The following is a 20032-nucleotide window of genomic DNA, read 5'->3' as shown; positions in this document are numbered from 1 at the left end:
TATAGGAGTACTGTGGCCAATAAACCCTCACTCCCTCCCTGTCCTGGGGGTACTGAGACCCACATTCCTTCACTCCCTGCCCTGCATGTCCTGAGGTCCACACTCCCTCCTTCGCTGCCCTGGGTGTCCTGAGGCCCACACTCCCTCCCTCGCTGCCCTGGGTACTGAGACCCAATCTACCTCCCTCCCTTCCAACCCTGGGTGTACGGAGTCCCAGACTCCCTCCATCTCTGCCGTGGCGGTAGAGGCGCACAATCCTTCATTCCTTGGAGGTACGGAGGCCCACTCACGTTCACTCCCTGCCCTGTGAGTACTGAGGACCACACTCCCTCGCTCCCTGCCCTGGGGGCCCTGAGGCTACACTCCCTCCCTCCGTGCCCTGCGGGTCCTGAGGCCCACTCTCCCTTCCTTCCTCCGTGTCCTCGGGGTAATGTGGCCCAAACCCCTCCATGCCCTAGGGAAACAGAGGCCCAAACTCCCTCAATACCTGGGCGAACTGAGGCCCACACTCCGGTCCTCTCTGCCTTCGGGGACACAGGCCCACACTCACTCCCTTGTCTGGTGGTGCTGAGGCCGACGCACCCACCCTACCTCCCTGCCATGGAGGTACTGACGCCCAAACTCCCTCCCTCCCTGACCTGGAGGTACTGAGGCCCACACTGACTCCTTCCCTGCCCTCGGGGTACTAAGGTCCACACTCCCTCCTTCCCTGCCCTGGGGGTGCTGAGGCCCACACTCCCTCCCTCCTTGTCCTGTGGTTCCTGAGGCCCACACTCCCTCCATCACTGCCGTCGGGGTACTGAGGACCACACCCCATCTGTCTCTGCTCTGGGGGTACTAAGGCCAACATTCTCTTCCTGTCTGGGGGTACTGAGGTTCACACTCCCTGCCCCTCTGCCCTGAGTGTACTGAGGCCACACTTCCTCCCGACCTGCCCAAGGATTCTGAGGCCCACTCTCGCTCCCTGCCCTTGGGGTACAGATGCCCACACACCCTCCCTCCCTCTTTGGGGAATCTGAGGTCCACACACCATCCCTACCTGCTCTGGGGGTACTGTGGCCAACATCCCATCCCTCCCTCCCTGTCCTTGGAGTACTGAGGCCCACGCTCCCTCAGTACATGCCCTGCGTGTCCTGGGGTCCACTCTCACTCCTTCGGTAACTTGGGTGTCCTGAGGCCCACACTCCCTCCCTCGCTGCCCTGGGGGTAGAGGCCCACAATCCCTCGGTTCTTGGAGGTACTGAGGCCTACTCACGCTCACTCCCTGCCCTGGGAGTATTGAGGCCCATACTCCCTCACAGTCTGAGCTGGGTGTCCTGAGGCCCACACTCCCTCCCTCGCTGCCTTGGGGTACTGAGACCAACACTCCCTCCCTCCCTCCCAACCCTGTGTGTACGGAGGCCCAGACTCCCTCCTCCCCTGCCCTGGAGTTAGAGGCACACAATACCTCGCTCCTTTGAGGTACTGAGGCCCACTCACGCTCTCTCCCTGCCCTGGTGGTATTCAGGACCACACTACCTACCTCCCTGCTCTGGGGCTCCTGAGGCTACACTCCCTCCCTCCCTGTCCTGGGGTCCTGAGGCCCACTCTCACTTCCTTCCTTCCTGTCCTCGGATTACTGAGGCCCAAACTCCCTCCCTGCCCTGGGGATACGGTGGTCCACACTCCCTCAATATCTGGGCGTACTGAGGCACACACTCCCTCCCTACCTCCCTGCCCTGGGGGTAATGTGGCCCATACTCCCTCCCCACCTGGAGGTAATGAGGCCCAATCTCCTTCCCTACCTCTACAGGAGGTACTAAGGCCCACACTCTCAATCTCCCTTCATGCGGGTACTGTTGCCCACAATCCCTCCCTTCCTCTCTGCCCTCGGGGTACTGAGGCCCGCACTCCCTCCCTCGCTCCTTGCGCTGATGTTACTGAGGCCCACATTACCTCCCTCCCTCCCTTATCTGAGGTTTCTGAGGCCCATTCGCCCTCCATCTCTCCCTGTCCTCGGGTACTGAGGCCCATACTACCTCCTTCCCTCCCTCCCTGCCCTGTGGGTACTGAGGCCCACAATCCCTCTCTACCTGCCCTGGGGTACTGAGGCCCACATTTCCTCCCTCCCTGCCTTTCGGGTACTGTGAACCAAACTCCCACCCTCCCAATCTGCCCTGGCGGTATTGAGGCCCACACTTCCTCCCTCCCTGCACTGGAGATACTGAGACCCACACTCCTTCCCTCCCTCAATACCCTGGGTGTACTGAAGCCCACACTCCCTCCCTCCCTGCACTGGAGGTACTGAGGCCCACACTCCCTCTTTACCTCCCCTGGGGGTACTGAGGCCCACACTCCCTCTCCAACTTCCCTGGGGGTACTGAGGCCCAAACTCTATCACTCCCTGCGCAGGAAACACTGAGGATCACATTCCCTCCCTCCCTCCATCCGGAAACTGAGGCCCACACTCCGTCCCTCAATTCACTAGGGGTACTGATTCCCATACTCGCTCCCTCCCTCCCTGCCCTGGGGATTCTGTGGCCCATACTCCATCCCCTCCTTCCCGAGAGTACTGATGCCCACACTCCCTCTCTCCCTTCCTGTTGGTACTGAGGCCCACACTTCCTCCCTCCCTGCCCTGGGGTTACTGAGGCCCACACTCCATCCCTCCCTGGTTTTGTGGTACTGATGCCCAAACACCCTCCCTCCCTGGAGGTACTGAGGCCCGCACTCCCTACCTGCCCTTGATGTACTGAGGCCCAAACTACATCCCTCCCAGAACTGGAGGAACGGAGGCGCAAACTCCCTCCCTCCCAGTCCGGGGGTACTGATGCCCACAATCACTCCCGCCCTGGCATTGTGATACAAAGCCCCCCACTCCGTCCCTCCCTCCTGCCCTGGGTGCAATGAGGCCCACACGTCCTACATCTCTCCCTATGTGTACTGAGGCCCACACTCCCTCTATCCCTCACTACCCTGGGGTATTGAGGCCCACACTCCCTCCCTCCCTGCACTGGAGGTACTAAGGCCCACACTCCGTCGCTCACTACCCTGGGGGTACTGAGGCCCACACTCACTCCATCCCAGCCCTTCGCGTACTGAGGCCCACTCTCTCTCCCTCCCTTCCTGCCCTGGGGGTACTGAGGCCCAAACTCCCTCCCTCCCTGCACTGGAGTTACTGAGGCCCACACTCCCACCCTCCAAGCCCTGGTGGTACTGATGCCCACACTCCATCCCTCCCTGCTGCGGGGATACTGAGGCCCACAGTCCATCTCTCGCTGCACCTGTGGGTACTGAGGCCCACGCTCCCACCCAACCTACCCTGGGCATACCGAGGCTCAGCACCCTACCTCTCTCCCTGCCCAGGGGGTACTGCGGCCCACACTCCCCCGCTCCCCACCGTGGGGGTACTGTGGTGTACACTCCCTCCCTCCCTCCCTGGAGGTACTGATGCCCAAACTCCCTCCATGACCAGGGAACACTTAGGCTCATATTCCCTCCCTCACTCCGGAAACTGAGGCCCACACTCTGTCCCTCACTTCCCTCGGGATACTGAGACCCACACTTGCTCCCTCCCTTCCTGCCCTGGAGATTCTGAGGCCCATTCTCCCTCCCCTACCTCCCTGGGGATACGGAGGCCCACACTCCCTCTCTCCCTCCCTGGTGGTACTGAGGACCACACTCCCTCCCTCCCTGCCCTGAGGGTACTGAGGCCCAGACTCCCTCCCTCTCTGGCTTTTTGTTACTGAGTTCGACACTCCCTACCAGCCCTGGAGGTACTGAGGCCCACACTCCCTCCCTCCCTTGCCTTGTGGTACTGAGACCCACACTCCATCATTCTCTCTCTGCCTGCGGGTATTGAGGCCCATACTCCCTCTCTGCCCTGGAGGTACTGAGGCCCACACTCCCTCCCTCCATCTCTGCCCTGGGGATACTGAGACCCACACCTTCTACCTCACTCCCAGCACTGGAGGTAATGAGGTTCACACCCCCTCCCTCCCAGCAATGGAAGTACTGAGGCCCACACTCCATACTTTCCAGCACTGGAGATACTGAGACCCTCAATGCCATCCTCCCTGCCCTGGAGGTACTGAGGCCCACACTCCCTCCCCCCAGCACTGGAGATACTGAGGTGCACACTCCCTCCCTCCCAGCCCGGGGGTACTGAGGCCCACTCTCACCTCCCTCCCTTGCCTTGTGGTACTAAGGCCCACACACCCTCCTTCCCACTCTGCCTGGGGTTATTGAGGCCCACAGTCCCTATCTAGCAAGCTATTTTGGAAGTCCTACTTTTTAATATAGCTCCTAGCTCCTTAAATTCGTCTCGTAGGACCTCCTCCCTTTATTTACCAATGTCGTTGGTACCAATGTGCACCATGACAACTGGCTGTTCTCTCTCTCTTTTTAGAATGTTCGTCACCCGCTCCGAGACAACTCGTGTAGCGAGTTGGTCTTACCGCAGGAGAAGTGTCCACAGCCAGCTTGGGAATGGACGACCAACAGGAAGAGTCGTGCAAGGAAGGAAGTGCAGGGGTCCCCTTTGGTCATACGCCTGCAAAACAGATACACTGCTTTGAGTAATGTTGAGGGGGATGACTCATCAGGGGAGGTCAGCAGCAGCGATGTTCATGGCACTGTGGCTGGTGCTGTTGCACAGGAGGGCAGGAAAATGTGTGGGAGAAAGATAGTGTGAGGGCATTCAATCGTAAGAGGAATAGATAGACATTTCTACGGCCGCAACCTAGACTCCAGGATGGTATGTTGCCTCCCTGGTGCAAGGATCAAGGATGTCTCGGAGCGGGTGCAGGACATTCTAAAAAGGGAGGGAGAATAGCCAGTTGTCGTGGTGCACATTGGTACCAACGACATAGGTAAAAAAAGTGATGCGGTCCTACGAGACGAATGTATGGAGCTAGGAGCTAAATTAAAAAGTAGGACCGCAAAAGTAGTAATCTCGGGATTTCTACCAGTGCCACGTGCTAGTCAGAGTAGGAATCGAAGGATAGCGCAGATAAATACGTGGCTTGAGCAGTGGTGCAGCAGGGAGGGATTCAAATTCTTGGTGCATTGGAACAGGTTCTGCGGGAGGTGGGACCAGTACAAACCGGACGGTCTGCACCTGGGCAGGACCGGAACCAATGTTCTAGGGGGAGTGTTTGCTCGTGCTGTTGGGGAGGAGTTAACCTAATATGGCAGGGGGATGGGAACCAAGGCAGGGATACAGAGGGAAACAAAAAGGAGACAAAAGCAAAAGAAGGAAAGGAGATGAGTAAATGTTGAGCGCAGAGAAACACAAGGCAAGAAAAAAAAAAGGGCCACCGAATATAAAGGGGCTGCAGGAGGGGTCAAAATTAAAAAGCATGGTTTAAAAACTAGGATTGAAACACTTTACCTAAATTCACGCAGCATTCGAAATAAAGTAAATGAGTTCACGGCACAAATCCTTGCAAATGGGTATGATTTGGTGGTCATTACAGAAACATGGTTGCGGGGTGACCAAGACTGGTTATTAAACATAAAGGGGTATCTGACGATTCGGAAAGATGTACAAGAATGGAAAGGAGGTGGGGTAGCTCTGTTAATAAAGGATGATATCAAGGCAGTTGTGAGGGATGATATTGGCTCCAATGAACAAAATGTTGAATCATTGTGGGTGGAGATTCGAGATAGTAATAGCAAAATGTCACTTATAGGCCCCCAAATAATAACTTCACGGCAGTAGTCATGGGGGATTTTAACCTGCATATCGATTGGTCAAATCAAATCGCACGGGGTAGCCTGGAGGAGGAATTCATAGAATGCATACGGATTGTTTCTTAGAACAGTATGTAACAGTACCTACAAGGGAGCAAACCATCTTTGATCTGGTCCTGTGTAATGAGACAGGAAAAATAAACGATCTCTTCATAAAAGATCCTCTCGGAATGAGTGATCACAGTATGGTTGAATTTGTAATTCAGATTGAGGGTGAGGAAGTAGTGTCAGAAACGATTGTACTATGCTTAAACAAAGGGGACGACAGTGGGATGAGGGCAGAGTTGGCTAAAGTAGACTGGAAACAAAGACTAAACTGTGGCACATTTGAGGAACAGTGGAGGACTTTTAAGGAGCTCTTTCATAGTGCGCAACAAAAATATATTCCTGTGAAAAAGAAGGGCGGAAAGAGAAGGGATAAACAGCCGTGGATTAACAAGGGAATAAAGTAGAGTATCAAATCCAAGACCAATGCGTATAAGGTGGCCAAGGTTAGTGGGAAACTAGAGGATTGGGAAAATTTTAAGCAACAGCAAAGAATGACTAAAAAAGCAATAAAGAAAGGAAAGATAGATTACAAAGGTAAACTTCGCAAAACATAAAACAGGTAGTAAAAGCTTTTACAGATATATAAAACGGAAAAGAGAGACTAAAGTAAATGTTGGTCCCTTAGAAGATGAGAAGGGGGATTTAATAATGGGAAATGGGGAAATGGCTGAGATTTAAACAATTATTTTGCTTCGCTCTTCACAGTGGAAGGCTCAAAAACCATGCCAAATATTGCTGGTCAAAGGAATGTGGGAAGGGAGGACCTTGAGACAATCACCCTCACTAGCGGGGTAGTGCTGGACAGGCTCATGGGACTCAAGGTAGACAAGTTCCCTGGACCGGAGGAAATGCATCCCAGGGTATTCAAAGAGATTGCGTAAGTTATAGCAGATGCATTCGTTATAATCTAGCAAAAATCTCTGGATTCTGGAGAGGTACCAGCGGATTGGAAAGCAGCTAATGTAACGCCTCTGTTTAAAAAAGGGGGGAGACAAAAGGCAGGTAACTATAGGCCGGTTAGTTTAACATCTGTCGTGTGGCAAATGCTTGGAACGATCATTAAGGAAGAAATAGCCGGACATCTGGACAGGAATAGTGCAATCAAGCAGACGCAACATGGATTCATGAAGGGGAAATCATGTTGAACTAATTTAATGGAATTATTTGAGGATATAACGTGCATGGTGGATAGAGGTGTACCGATGGATGTGGTGTATTTAGATTTGCAAAATACATTCGATAAGGTGCCACACAAAAGGTTACTGCAGAAGATAGAGGTACGTGGCGTCAGATGAAATGTATCAGCTTGGATCGTGAATTGGCTGGCTAACAGAAAGCAGAGAGTCGGGATAAATGAGTCCTTTTCGGGTTCGGAATCGGTGGTTAATTGTGTGCCACAGGGATCGGTGCTGGGACCACAACTGTTTGCAATATACATAGATGAACTGGAAGAGTGGACGGAGTGCAGTGTAACACAATTTGCAGATGACACGAAGATTAGTGGGAAAGCGGGTTGTGTGGAGGACTCAGAGAGGCTGCAAAGAGATTTGGACAGATTAAGCAAATGGGCTAAAGTTTGGCAGATGGAATACAATGTCGGAAAATGTGAGGTCATCCACGTTGGGCAAAAAAACAGTAAAAGGGAATACTATTTGAATGGGGAGAAATTACAAAATGCTGCGGTGCAGAGGACCTGGGGGTCCTTGTGCATGAATCCCAAAAAGTTAGTTTGCAGGTGCAGCAGGTAATTAGGAAGGCGAAGGGAATGTTGGCGTTCATTGCGAGAGGGATGGAGTACAAAAGCAGGGAGGTTCTGCTGCAATTTTTAGGGTATTGGTGAGGCCGCACCTAGAGTACTGCCTGCACTTTTGGTAACCTTTCTTAAGGAAGGATACACTAGCTTTGGAGGGGGTACAGAGGCGATTCACTAGGCTGATTCCGGAGAGGAGGGGGTTATCTTATGATGATAGATTAAGTAGACTGGGTCTTTACCCTTTGGAGTTCAGAAGGATGAGAGGTGATCTTATAGAAACATTTAAAATTATGAAAGGGATAGACAAGATAGAGACAGAGAGGTTGTTTCCACTGGTCGAGGAGACGAGAACTAGGGGGCACAGCCTCGAAATACGGGGGAGCCAATGTAAAACCGAGTTGAGAAGGAATTTCTTCTCCCAGAGGGTTGTGAATCTGTGGAATTCTCTGCCCAAGGAAGCAGTTGAGGTTAGCTCACTGAATGTATTCAAATCACAGATAGATAGATTTTTAACCAATAAGGGTATTAAGGGTTACGGGGAGCGGGCGGGTAAGTGGAGCTGAGTGCACGGCCAGATTAGCCATGATCTTGTTGAATGGCGGAGCAGGCTCGAGGAGTTAGATGGCCTACTCCTGTGCCTATTTATTATGTTGTTTTGTTCTGATGCTGTAACAATTTTATAACTCTGATTCTATGATTTTCCAATGCTTTTAAAGCATTATAAAGTGTGATAATGTTTAATAAATGGTCACGATAAATAGAAATGCCTATACCGTATTGCAAAAGACTATAAAGTGTACAATGGAGATGCTGCCTGTATTCGTGCGGACAGGACTTGCACTGACTCATGAAGCCCGTTACGGCCGTCCATGTTTGTGCAGGGCAGAGAGGCCATTCCAGAGGGGCCTGAGAGAGAGTCGTACCCCGCAAAGGGAGCCCAGTTTAGACAGTGTGTGAGTGTGTGCGTGTGATCCTTCACCCAGATCACTGGCCCATCACCTGGAGCCGAGGGCAGACAGGTTGTTAATGACTGTGTTAATATTCAGCCAGATCACTGAACCCTGACAGGGTGCCCAGTATTCACAGAGTGTGAGTGAACGTATTCATATTCAGCCAAACCACTGGCTCCACGCAGTGAGAGCGACTCGATCACAATATCAGGACTCAGGGAGTCGGAGGCTGCAAAGTCCTCGCTGCTTCTCATCGTTTAATGAATTTCACAATCAAAGTAAAGGGATATTTCCCCACATTCTTCAACTGCTCTTTGAATTTTGTCTGTGTCACGCAATAAATAACCGTGTTTGTGCAGCAGCTCAGCAGCTGCAGCATGAATCCAAATTCGCTCAAGTAAACCGTCAGATATATCAGCCGAGCAGCGAACCAGCGCAATGAGCCCCACACAGAATGTACCATATATACCGACCATAACAGGATGAAATTCCCCGAGATAAGAAGCAGTAAAATGATTGATTTCCTGCGGCGCTCCATCTCTGGGTCTCTGGGAATCTCCCCATTGCCGGGACACCGGAGTCTCCTGCGGGCTCTGCTGGATACTAAAATATATCTGACGATGAGAGCATTGAGCAGCATTATGACCACAAATGGGACACACGGGGTCAGAATGTAATGCAGGAACTCGATTGGTCCCCAGACCGATGATATGATTAAACTAGCTTTTGTGCTACAAAACCAGGCGTTATTAAATAGCTGATAGTTATCTGACAGCATAAAATACCAGATCATATCTATTAAGCAGCTCATCACAGTCACTGTTCCCACAACCACAGCCGCCGTTTTGCTGGTGCAATAATTAGTCTTCAGCTTCTGGCAACATACGTCACAAATCGGTCAAAGGTGAAAGTGACAGTGAACCAGGCAGAACAGTTTGTAGCTGCATAAATCAGGACAGCATGGATATTACACACTGGAAGGGAGTACAGGAAATAGAAATGTAGCCGATAAATAATCGGAATGTGCCTCAATATCAGATCGAGGATAATGACCAGTAGATCCGCTGCTGCCATGGCCACCAGGTAGCGAGTGACACATTTAGAGAGACCGCTTTTTCGCCGAGACAGGATCATAATCGTTACTACGTTCACTGTGACGAAAGAAAATAAACAGAGAAATTATACACGAGGCTGCGAACAAGAGCAACAGTTTAATGGAAATTGGGATGAAAATTGCAAATCATTATAGAAATGTACATTTTGTGGCAATAAATTAAGGAAACCGCAAAGACGATCGATAAATATATTGAGAACAAGAGGATAACTAAAGAAGGGTCGTGCATAATACAGACCATGAGTGTAATATATGTGTGGAGGCGGAAAATGTGGGTATGGTGCTTAATCAATTTGTTGCCTCTGCTTTCACAAAGGAACGGGAAAATGCAGATACTGCGATCAACGAGGAGTGTGAAATTCTGGATGAAGTAAATATAATGAGAGAAGAGGTATTCCGGCGTTTATCAGCTTTGATAGTAGATAATTCCCCAGGCCCGGATGAATTGCATCCCAGTCTGTTGAGTGAAGTAAAAGACGAAATAACAGACGCCTTGACCATTATTTTCCACTCCTCTTTAGATTTGTGCATAGTGCCGGAGGATTGGAGGACTGCCAATGTCCTACCCTTGTTGAAGGTGGAAGAAAGAGATAGGCCGAGTAATTCCAGGCCTGTCAACCTAACCTGAGTGATGGCAAAATTATTGGATACATCTACATTTGGATAGGCAAGGATTAATAAGGGGCAGTCAGCACAGATTTGTTAAAGGATGATCGTGCTTGACTAACTTGATTGAATTTTTGAGGAGGTAACCTAGACGGTCGATGAGGGTCGTGCATTACGATGTAGTGTACAGGACTTTAGGAAAGCTTTGATAAAGTTCGACATGTTAGACTGGTCATGAATGTTAAAGCTCATGGGATCCAGTTATCCAGGGCAATGTGTCTGCTTGAATGAAATTTTGGCTTAGAATTATGAAGCAAAGGGTTATGGTTGATGGATGTTTTTGTGAAATGAAGGCTGTTTCCATTGGGGTTACACAGGGCTCAGTACTGTATCCCTTGCTTTAGTGGTAGATGTCATTGATCTACATTTGAATATAGGGAGCATGATTAATAAGTTTGCACATGGTGCTAAAATTATCTGTCTGGATGGGAATGAAGAGGAAAGTCATGGAGTGCAAGAGGATATAAATATACTGGACTGGTGGGCAGCGCTGTGGGAAATAGAATTTCGTTCCGAGAAGTTTAAGCATATGCATTTTGGGAGGATTTAATAGTGTTGTTGAGCAGAGGGACCTTGGAGTGTTTGTCCACAGAACCCTGAACGTATCAGGCAAAATGTAAAAGATGGTTGAGAAAGCGTACAGAATTCTTGGTTTATTGGGTGAGGCATCAATACAAGAGCAGGAAGGTTATGCTTACATTGTGTAATATTCTTGTTAGGCCACAGTTGGAATACTGCATGCAGTTCTGGGTGCAGCATTATAGGAAGGACGTGATTGCACTCGAGAGGGTGCAAATGCTGCCCTGAATTGGTAAACGCAGCTATGAGGACAGATTGCAGAGCCTTGGTCGGTTCTCCGGGGCAGTACGGTCCATTAACCCAGAACCCTCCGCGTGAAGAAGCCCCCTTCAAATCCCCTCTGAACCTTTAAACAAGCACTTAAACACCTCATAATTGAGCCCTCCACCAATGGAAATTGGCCGTTGCTATCCACTTTATCCAGACCCCATAAAATGTTGCAGACCGCATTGAGGTCTCCTCGCAACCTCCTCTGTTCCAATGAGAACAGACCAAGACTCTCCAATCTGTCCTCATAGCTGCGATTCTCAATTCACGGCAGCATCTGCGCCCTTTCGAGTGCAATCATGTTCTTCTTATAATGTGGCACCCAGAACTGCACGCAGTATTCCAGCTGTGGCCTAACCAGAATATTACACAATGTAAGCATAACCTCCCTACTCTTGTATTCGATGCCTCACCCAATACACCAAGAATTCTGTACGCTTTCTCAACCATCTTTTCCATATTGCATGATACGTTGAGGGTTCTATGGACAAACACTCCAAGGTCCCTCTGCTCATCAACACTTTTCAGTCCTCCCAAAATGCATAAATTAAACATCTTTGAACGAAATTCTATTTGCCACTTATGTGCCCACCAGAACAGTATATTGATATCCTCTTGCGCTCCATGACTTTCCTCTTCATTCACAACCACACAGACAATTTTAGCACCATGTGCAAACTTATTAATCATGCTCCCTATATTCAAATGTATATCATTGATATCTACCACTAAAGCAAGGGATCCAGTACTGAGCCCTGTGTCATCCCAGTGGAAACGTCCTTCCTATCACAAACACATCCATCCACCATAACCCTTTGCTTCCGAATTCTAAGCCAAATTTTGATTCAAATAGACACATTGCCGTGGATACCTGGATCCCATGGGCTTTAACATTAATGAGCAGTCTAACATGTGGGACGTTATCAAAAGATTTGCTACAGTACTGTACACTACATCGTATGCACTACACTCATCGACCGTCTAGGTTACCTCCGCAAAAAATTCAATCAAGTTAGTCAAGCACGATCATACTTCAAGAAATCCGTGCGAAATGCCACTTGTTAATCATTCCCTTTCCAGATTTTGCCATCACTGAGGTTAGGTTGACAGGCCTGGAATTACTCGGCCTATCACTTTCTCCCATCTTAAACAAGGGTAGCACATTAGCAGTCCTCCAATCCTCCGGCACTATGCATTTCGAAACTCATTGTCTGTATTATGCACTACCCTTTCTTTCGTTATCCTCTTGTTCTCAATATATTTATAGAACGTCTTTGCGGTTTCCTTAATTTGATTGCCAAAAAATGTATATTTCGATAATGATTTGCACTTTTCACCACAACTTCAATTGAAATGTTGCTCTTGCTCGCAGCCTGATGCATACTTTCTCTGAATATTTCCCTTTCTCACAGTGAACGTAGTAACGATTGTGATCCTGTCTCAGGGAAATTGCGGTCTCTCTAAATGTTTCAATCGCTACCTGGTGGCCATGGTCGCGGCGGATCTACTGGTCATTATCCTCGACCTGATATTGAGGCACATTCCGATTGCTTATCGGCTACATTTCTATTTCCTGTTCTCCATCCCCGTGTGTAATATCCAGGCTCTCCTGGTTTATGCAGCCACAAACTGTTACGTCTGGTTCACTGTCACTTTCACCTTTGACCGATTTGTGGCGATTTGTTGCCAGAAGCTGAAGACTAAATATTGCAACGGAAAAACGGCGGCTGTGGTTCTAGGAACAGTGACTGTAATGAGCTGCTTTATACATATTTTCTGTTATATTATGCTGTCAGATAACTATCAGCTATTGAATAACCCCTGGTTTTATAGAATGAACACTAGGTTAATTAGATCAACGGTCTGGGGAACAATCGAGTTCCTGCATTACATCCTCACCCCGTGTGTCCCATTTGTGGTCATAGTGCTACTTATTGCTCTCACCGTCAGACACATTTTAGTGTCCAGCAGAGCCAGCAGGAGACTCCGGGGTCCAAACAATGTGAAGTGTCCCACAGACCCAGAGATGAAGAGCCGCAGGAAATCCATCATTTTACTGCTTCTTATCTCGGGGAATTTCATCCTGTTATTGTCGGTATATATCGAGAAATCTCTGTGGGGCTCATTGAGCTGTTTCGATGCTTTGCTGATACGTCTACCAGTTTATGTGAGGGAATTGGGATTCATGCAGCAGCCGCTAAGTTGCTGCACAAACAAGGTTATGTATTCCTTGACACAGATTAAGTTTAGAGAGCAGTTGATGAATGTGGGGAAATATCCCTTTACTTTGAATGTGAAATTCATTCAACGATGAGAATCTGCGGAGACTTCGCAGCCTTCGACTCCCCGTGTCCTGATATTGTGAGCGAGTGGCTCTCACTGCGTGCAGCCAGTGATTTGGCTGAATATTAACAAGTTCACTCACACACTGTGAACACTGGGCACACTTGAGAAGCCAGTGATTGGGGCCAACATTAATATGTTCACTCACACACTGTCTACAATGTGCTCCGCGTGAGGGTTCAGTGATCTGGGCGAATATTAACACTGTCACTCACTCATTGTCTCTACTCGGCTCCCGGTGATGGGCCAGTGATCCGGGTGAAGGATCGCACGCTCACACATTCACACACTATTTACACTGGGCTCCCTGTGCGGGATACGACTCTCTCTCAGGCCCGTCTGGAAAGGCCCCTCTGCCCTGCACAAACATGGACGGCCGTTACATGCTTCCTGAGTCAGTGCAACTCCTGTCCACAGGAATACTGCCAGCATCTCCAATAAAGCATTCATAGCCCTTTGCAATCCGTTATAGCCACATTTATTTATCATGTCCATTAATGAATCATTATAAAACTTTAGAAAATCATAGAATCAGAGTTATAAAATTGTTACAGCATGGAAGATGCCCATTCGGCCCAACGAGCCGGTGCCGACTCACATCCTGTCCCACACCACCTCGCCCTTTCTCTGTAGCCCTGCAATGTCTTTTTTTCATTTAGAAATGTCCGGGTGAATCAACGACAGTCAACATGGATTTGTTAAGGGTAGGTCGATTGTGACTGATATTTTTGAATTTTTGGAGGATGTAAAAATAACTCTCGATGAGGGCAGTGCATTTGCTGTAGTGTATATGGAGTTTTGCAAGGCTTCTGATAAGGTGTAACATTACAGATTGTTCACGAAAGTAAAAGCCCATCCAGGGCAAAGTGTCAAGTAGGATCCAAAAAATGCTCAGTGCCAGGAAGCAAATGGTAAAGGTTGATGCGTGTTTTTTGACTGAAAGGCTATTTCCAGCGCGGTTCCGCCATGCTCGGTAATACGTCGCTTGCGTTTTGTGTTAAAAGAGTTAGAGTTGAATGTAGGGGTTATTAATAAGAAGTTTGCACATTGTACTATAATCGGCTGTGCGGTTGATAATAAAGAAGAAAGCTGTGGACTGCAGGAAGATATCAACGAATTGGTCAGGTGGGCAGAACAGATGCCAATTGAATTCAATGCGGAGAATTGTGAGGTAAACATCTGAGGTTGGCTAACGAGACAAGTGAATATGCGTTACATGGTAAGGTACTGTAAAGTGTAGAACACCAAAGGGATCTTGTAGTGCTTGTTAACAGGCCCCTGATGGTCGTATGCTAATGAGATGCGACGGTAAAAAGGCATTTGTTATACTGACGTTTGTTAGCCAAGGCATAGAGTACAAGAGCAGCGAGGTTATGTTTGAACTGTATAAAACACTATTTAGGCCACAACTAGAATATTGCCTGAAGTTCTGGTCTCCATATTAAATGAAAGATGTGATTGCACTAGAGAGGGTACAGAAGAAGATTTACAAGAGCGATGCTTGGATTTGACATTTTTGCCCATAAGCGAAGTTTGGATTGGTTGCGTTTGAATTCATTAGAACAGAGGAGGTTGTGGACAGACGTTATTGAGGCGTATTAAATGATCCCGAAAAAGTTTGTCACCATTCTCTGCATGCTCCACGAAGGCATGGAAGCCGGGATTCTGAACAACGGACCCATCACAGACCCAAACCACGTCCGGACCGTGGTCAACTAGTGCTGCGTCATCGCGCTAACACTCTTCTCGATCTTGCTCGCTGCAATGCTCCACTTCACACTCAACAAGCTCACCACATGAGTGGAAATTGAATACAGGACCAGAAGGAACCTGTTCAACCTTCGACATCTCTAGTCCTGAAAAAAGACCGTCTCAACCAATGTCGTCGAACTACAATATGCGAATGACACTTGCGTCAATGCACATTGAGAGACTGAAGTGTCAACAACCAAGGGGCATCGATTTATGTAACTGGGGGGAGGTTTAGAGGAGGTATGAGAGATAATGTCTTCACCCAGAGGAAAGTGAAGGTCTGGACCCAACTGCCTGACAGGGTGATAGAGTCAGAAACACACACCACATTAAAAAATGTTATTGGATGTGCTCTTGGAGTACTCTAAGTTACAGGGCTAAGGAGCAAGAGCTGCAATGTGGAATTAGGCTCGATAGCTTTTTGGCGGCGGCGCGGACACGATGGGCCAAAACGGCCTCCTTCCGTGCTGTAAATTTCTGTGTTTCGATGATTATCCGTCTCCCTTTTGAGTCTGCCTCCACCACCCTTTCAGACAGTGCATTCCAGATCCGAACCACTCGACGTATAAAACTTTGGTTCCTTTGCCAATAACTTTAAATTTGTGTTCATTGCTTCTCGACCGTTCCAACATTTCTCTCTTTCGACTCTATCTGGATAGCTCGTGAATTTGCAGATCGCTATCAAATCTGCTCTCAATCTACTTTGCTCTAAGGCGAGCAACCTCTGATTCTCCAGACTATCAACATAACTGAAATCCTTCATTCCTGGAAACATTCTCGCAAAAGCTTCAGTGAACCCTTTTTGCCGTTTTCACATCCGATCTAAAGTCCGATGTCCAGAATTGGACACAGTACTCCAGTTGGGGCAGAACCAGTGTGTTATACCGCTTCATCATAGTTACCACATTTTGTATCATATAATTATATTTATGAAGCCCAAGATCCCATAAACATTATTAACCGCATTCCCAACTGCCCTCTGCATCCACAGCGACATCAATAATATATATCATTAAAAGCAGTGGTCCTAGAACCGACCCCTGGCCAACACCACTGTTACCTTCGTCCCGTCCGAAAAACAACCGTTCACCACGACGATCTGTGTCCTATCACTGAGGCAATATAATATCCAAAATGTCGCTGCCCTTTCATTCCATAGGATTCAAAATTGCTTGCAAGGCTATTATTTGCCATGTTGTCAAAATAGCTTTTGGAAATCCATATGCTGACCAAAAAAGTTTTCCTGAACACACTTCAGAAACTCTGCAGCTCTCTGCCTTTTACACTATTACAATCCGAGTCTATATTAGTATAGTTGAAGTCCACCGTTTCTACTTCCCTAGAGTTCTTGCACCTCTCTGTATGGCTCTGTTAAATTGCTCCTCCATATCTTTCCCAAAATGTGAAGGTCTATATAATACATCTTGTAGTTTGATGTCAACTCTATTATTTCTCAACTCTAGCCATATAAATTCTGTGTTTGACCCATGCAGGATATCCTCCCTCTCCAACATTATAACATTCTCCTTATTCAATAATGCCACACCAAAACCTCTCTTTCGTTCCCTATTTTTCCTGTAATATAACCAGAAATATTTACTAGCCATTCCTGTCCATTGTGCCAAGTCTCAGTTATTGCTACTTTTTCATATTCCCATACGTCTATTTGTGCCTGCAGCTCATTTGCCTTGTTTCCTAAACTTGGTGCATTCACATCCACACACTGTAACCGCATCTTGAAATATCCATGTATTCCCTCTTCGATTTACCAAACTAATACCATACTATTTTAGTGCACTCAGCCTCTCCTAATATTTAAAGCACCCAAACACCCTCCCTGTTCTAATGTTACATTACCATTCCAGATTAGTTCAATCCCTCACCAACAGTACGAGCAAACCTTCTTGTGAGGGTACTGATCCCAGCTCTGTTGAGGTGCAACCAGTCCGTCTTTACAGATCCCTCCTCCCCGAGAAAAGATCCCAAGGCATCGGGAAACGAAAGCACAGCCCCGTGCACCATCCCTCCTGTCATGCATTAATCTGCTGTATCCTCCTATTTGTTTACTCATTCGAGCATGGCGCCGGAAGTAATTGGGAGATTATTACCTTGCACGGCGTGCTCTTTAAACTCTCTATTAGCTCCCTAAAATCTACTTGCAGGACCTCATCCCTCTTTGTACCGATGCCGTTGGTACTGATGGGGAAGAGGAGCTCTGATTGTTCACCCTCCCCTCTCAGAATGTCCTGCAACTGCTCGCTACCTTCCTTAATCGTGAAACCTGGGAGGCAACATGCCATGCTGGAATCACGTCGACAGTCGCAAAAGTGCCTGTTTACTCCCCTGACTATAGAATAGACCGCCATTATTGCTCTTCCATTATTCTTCCTCCCCCTATTCAGCTGAGCCTGCCGTAGTGTCATGCACATGGCTCTCGCTGCATTCTGCAGCGTCCCTATCGACCTCACCAGTACTCAGAACAGAATACAGGTTGGAGAGGGCGATTCATTCATGGGACTCTTACAATACCTTTTTGGTCCTCTTTGTCTCTCTGGCGGTCACCCATTCCCTCTCTGGCTGAATACTCTTAAGCTGCGGGGTAATCACCTCTATAAACATGCTATCCACGTAGCTCTCAGCCTCAAAAATGCAGCGCAGCGACGCCAGAGCCTACACAAGCACCGAAGACCAGATCTCGCGGTCCTCCAGCTGACGACAATTGCTGTACATATGTTTGCCCCGTACGCGGGATGCGCCCAATACTTTCCAGTGGATTGAGCTGTCCTATTTAATAGAGTAAGAATTGACTTAAAAGATATGATCATAAAACTGTGAAAAACATTCACCAGCTGCGGACCAATCAGTTTCATCCCATCTGCCGACCGCAGTTTGGGTATTTCACTCTGACGTCATGCTTTTATATTCTGCATGTGATGGAGATGCTTGCAAATCTATTTTCGTTCCCCATCTCGCCGCTATCGCACTCGAGCATGCCGCGCTGTTTATTCCAAATATGTTCCTGCTCCCGCCCATGCCCCCTCTGCTCTCGGGCCTCCCCTGGTCTTCCTCCCATCTCGCATTTCGCAGATATCTCGCCACCTTTGTCAAGCAAGACCTATCTTTCACAAATCAATGCTGGCACTCTCTGGCCAACTAAAAATATTCTAGTTGATCACAAAACCTACACTTAATTGTAGACTCCAGTACTTTCCCGACAACACATAGCATTTTAGTGTTATATAATTCCCTGGTTTCCATCTCTCACCAGTTTTAAATAGCAGATTGACTTGCGCAAGGTACCAGTCTAAAGTGATGGTCCCCGAATTTAGAGAACTTTGGTTAAGGAAGAGTCACAGCAAGAGAGAGACATAGACCGAGAAAGTGATGGCAGAAAGGAGAGAGAGAGAGAAGATGGGAAGGAGATAGAGCTAGAGAGAGAGATGAGAGAGAGACGGAGTGCGAGAGAGGCAAAGAGACATGGTCGGAGAGGGAGAGAGCCGATGGGAGGGAGAGGGAGAGGCAACGAGAGAGAGAGATTGAGAGGGAGAGAGGGAGCAAATGTGCAGAAGGAACTTTTGTTTATATCTAACCAATGCTGTACCTGTCCTGGATATTTTTGATGGAGCAGTGTAGATAAAGAAACATAAGAACATAAAGATTTGGAGCAGGAGTCGGCCGTATGGTCCATCAAGCCTGGTCCACCATTCAATAAGATCATGGTTGATCATCGACCTCAACTCCACTTTAGCGCCCGATTCCCTTATCCGTCGATTCCACTCGACTCCAAAAACCTATCAATCTCGGCCTTGAATATATTCAGAGATTCAGCATTCACAGCGCTCTGGGACAGAGAATTCCAAAGATTCACAACCCTCTGAATGAAGAAATTCCTCCTCATGTCTGCCTTAAATGGCCAACCACTGATCCTGAGTCTGACTCCTCGATATAGACATTACCGCCAGTGGAAACAACCTTTCAGCATCTACCCTCTAAATCCCCATCAGAAAATTCTATGTTTAAATGAGACCACCTCTCATTCTTCTAAACTCCAGAGAATACAGTCCAACTTTAATCGTCTATCTACATAAGGCAGCCTTGTCATCCCAGGAATCAATCTAGTACACCTCCGGTGTGCATCCTCCAAGGGACGTATATCCTTCCTGCGAAAGGTTGAGCAAGATTATGCACAGTACACCATGTGTGGTCTCACCGAGCCGTGTTAGATTGTGGAAATGCTACTTTACTCTTGAAATTCAAATCGCATGAAATAAAGGACAATATGCCAGTTGACTTCCTTATTGCTTGCCTTACCTGCATGCTAGATTTCTGTGTTCCTTGCCCAAGGACAATCACTTATCTCTGAACACCAACATTTAAAAAATATTCTGATTTCTATTATTTCTACCAAAGTGAATTAACTCACATTTCCACATACTTCACTCCAGCTGCCACTGTATTGCCCACTTAATTAGGCTATTCATATCAATTGGCAATATTCAGAGTGCAGAAGGAGTTTTGCTCTGTCTCAAGCCCGTGCTGCAAATGGCCTGGGAATTCATGATTGGAAAGTTTGGAGGGAGATAGGAACAGGGTGGGTAACAGGGAACCAGAGGATGTGGTGTAATATGATTTCCAGAAGGCATTCGATAAGCTGCCACATAAATAGTCACTTCACAAGATAAAACTTCACGGGGATCCGGGTAAAATATTAGCATGGAAAGAGGATTGGCTAAAAAAGAGAAAAGAGAAAGTCGGGATAAATAGGTAATTCCAGTTTGGAAAAAAGTGACTTGTGGGCTGCCGCAGGGTTCGGTGCTGGGTCATCAG

The sequence above is a fragment of the Pristiophorus japonicus genome, chromosome 28, assembly GCF_044704955.1.
Source record: "Pristiophorus japonicus isolate sPriJap1 chromosome 28, sPriJap1.hap1, whole genome shotgun sequence".
In the NCBI taxonomy this organism is placed as follows: Eukaryota; Metazoa; Chordata; class Chondrichthyes; family Pristiophoridae; genus Pristiophorus; species Pristiophorus japonicus.
Note: the sequence above shows the minus strand (reverse complement) of the source record.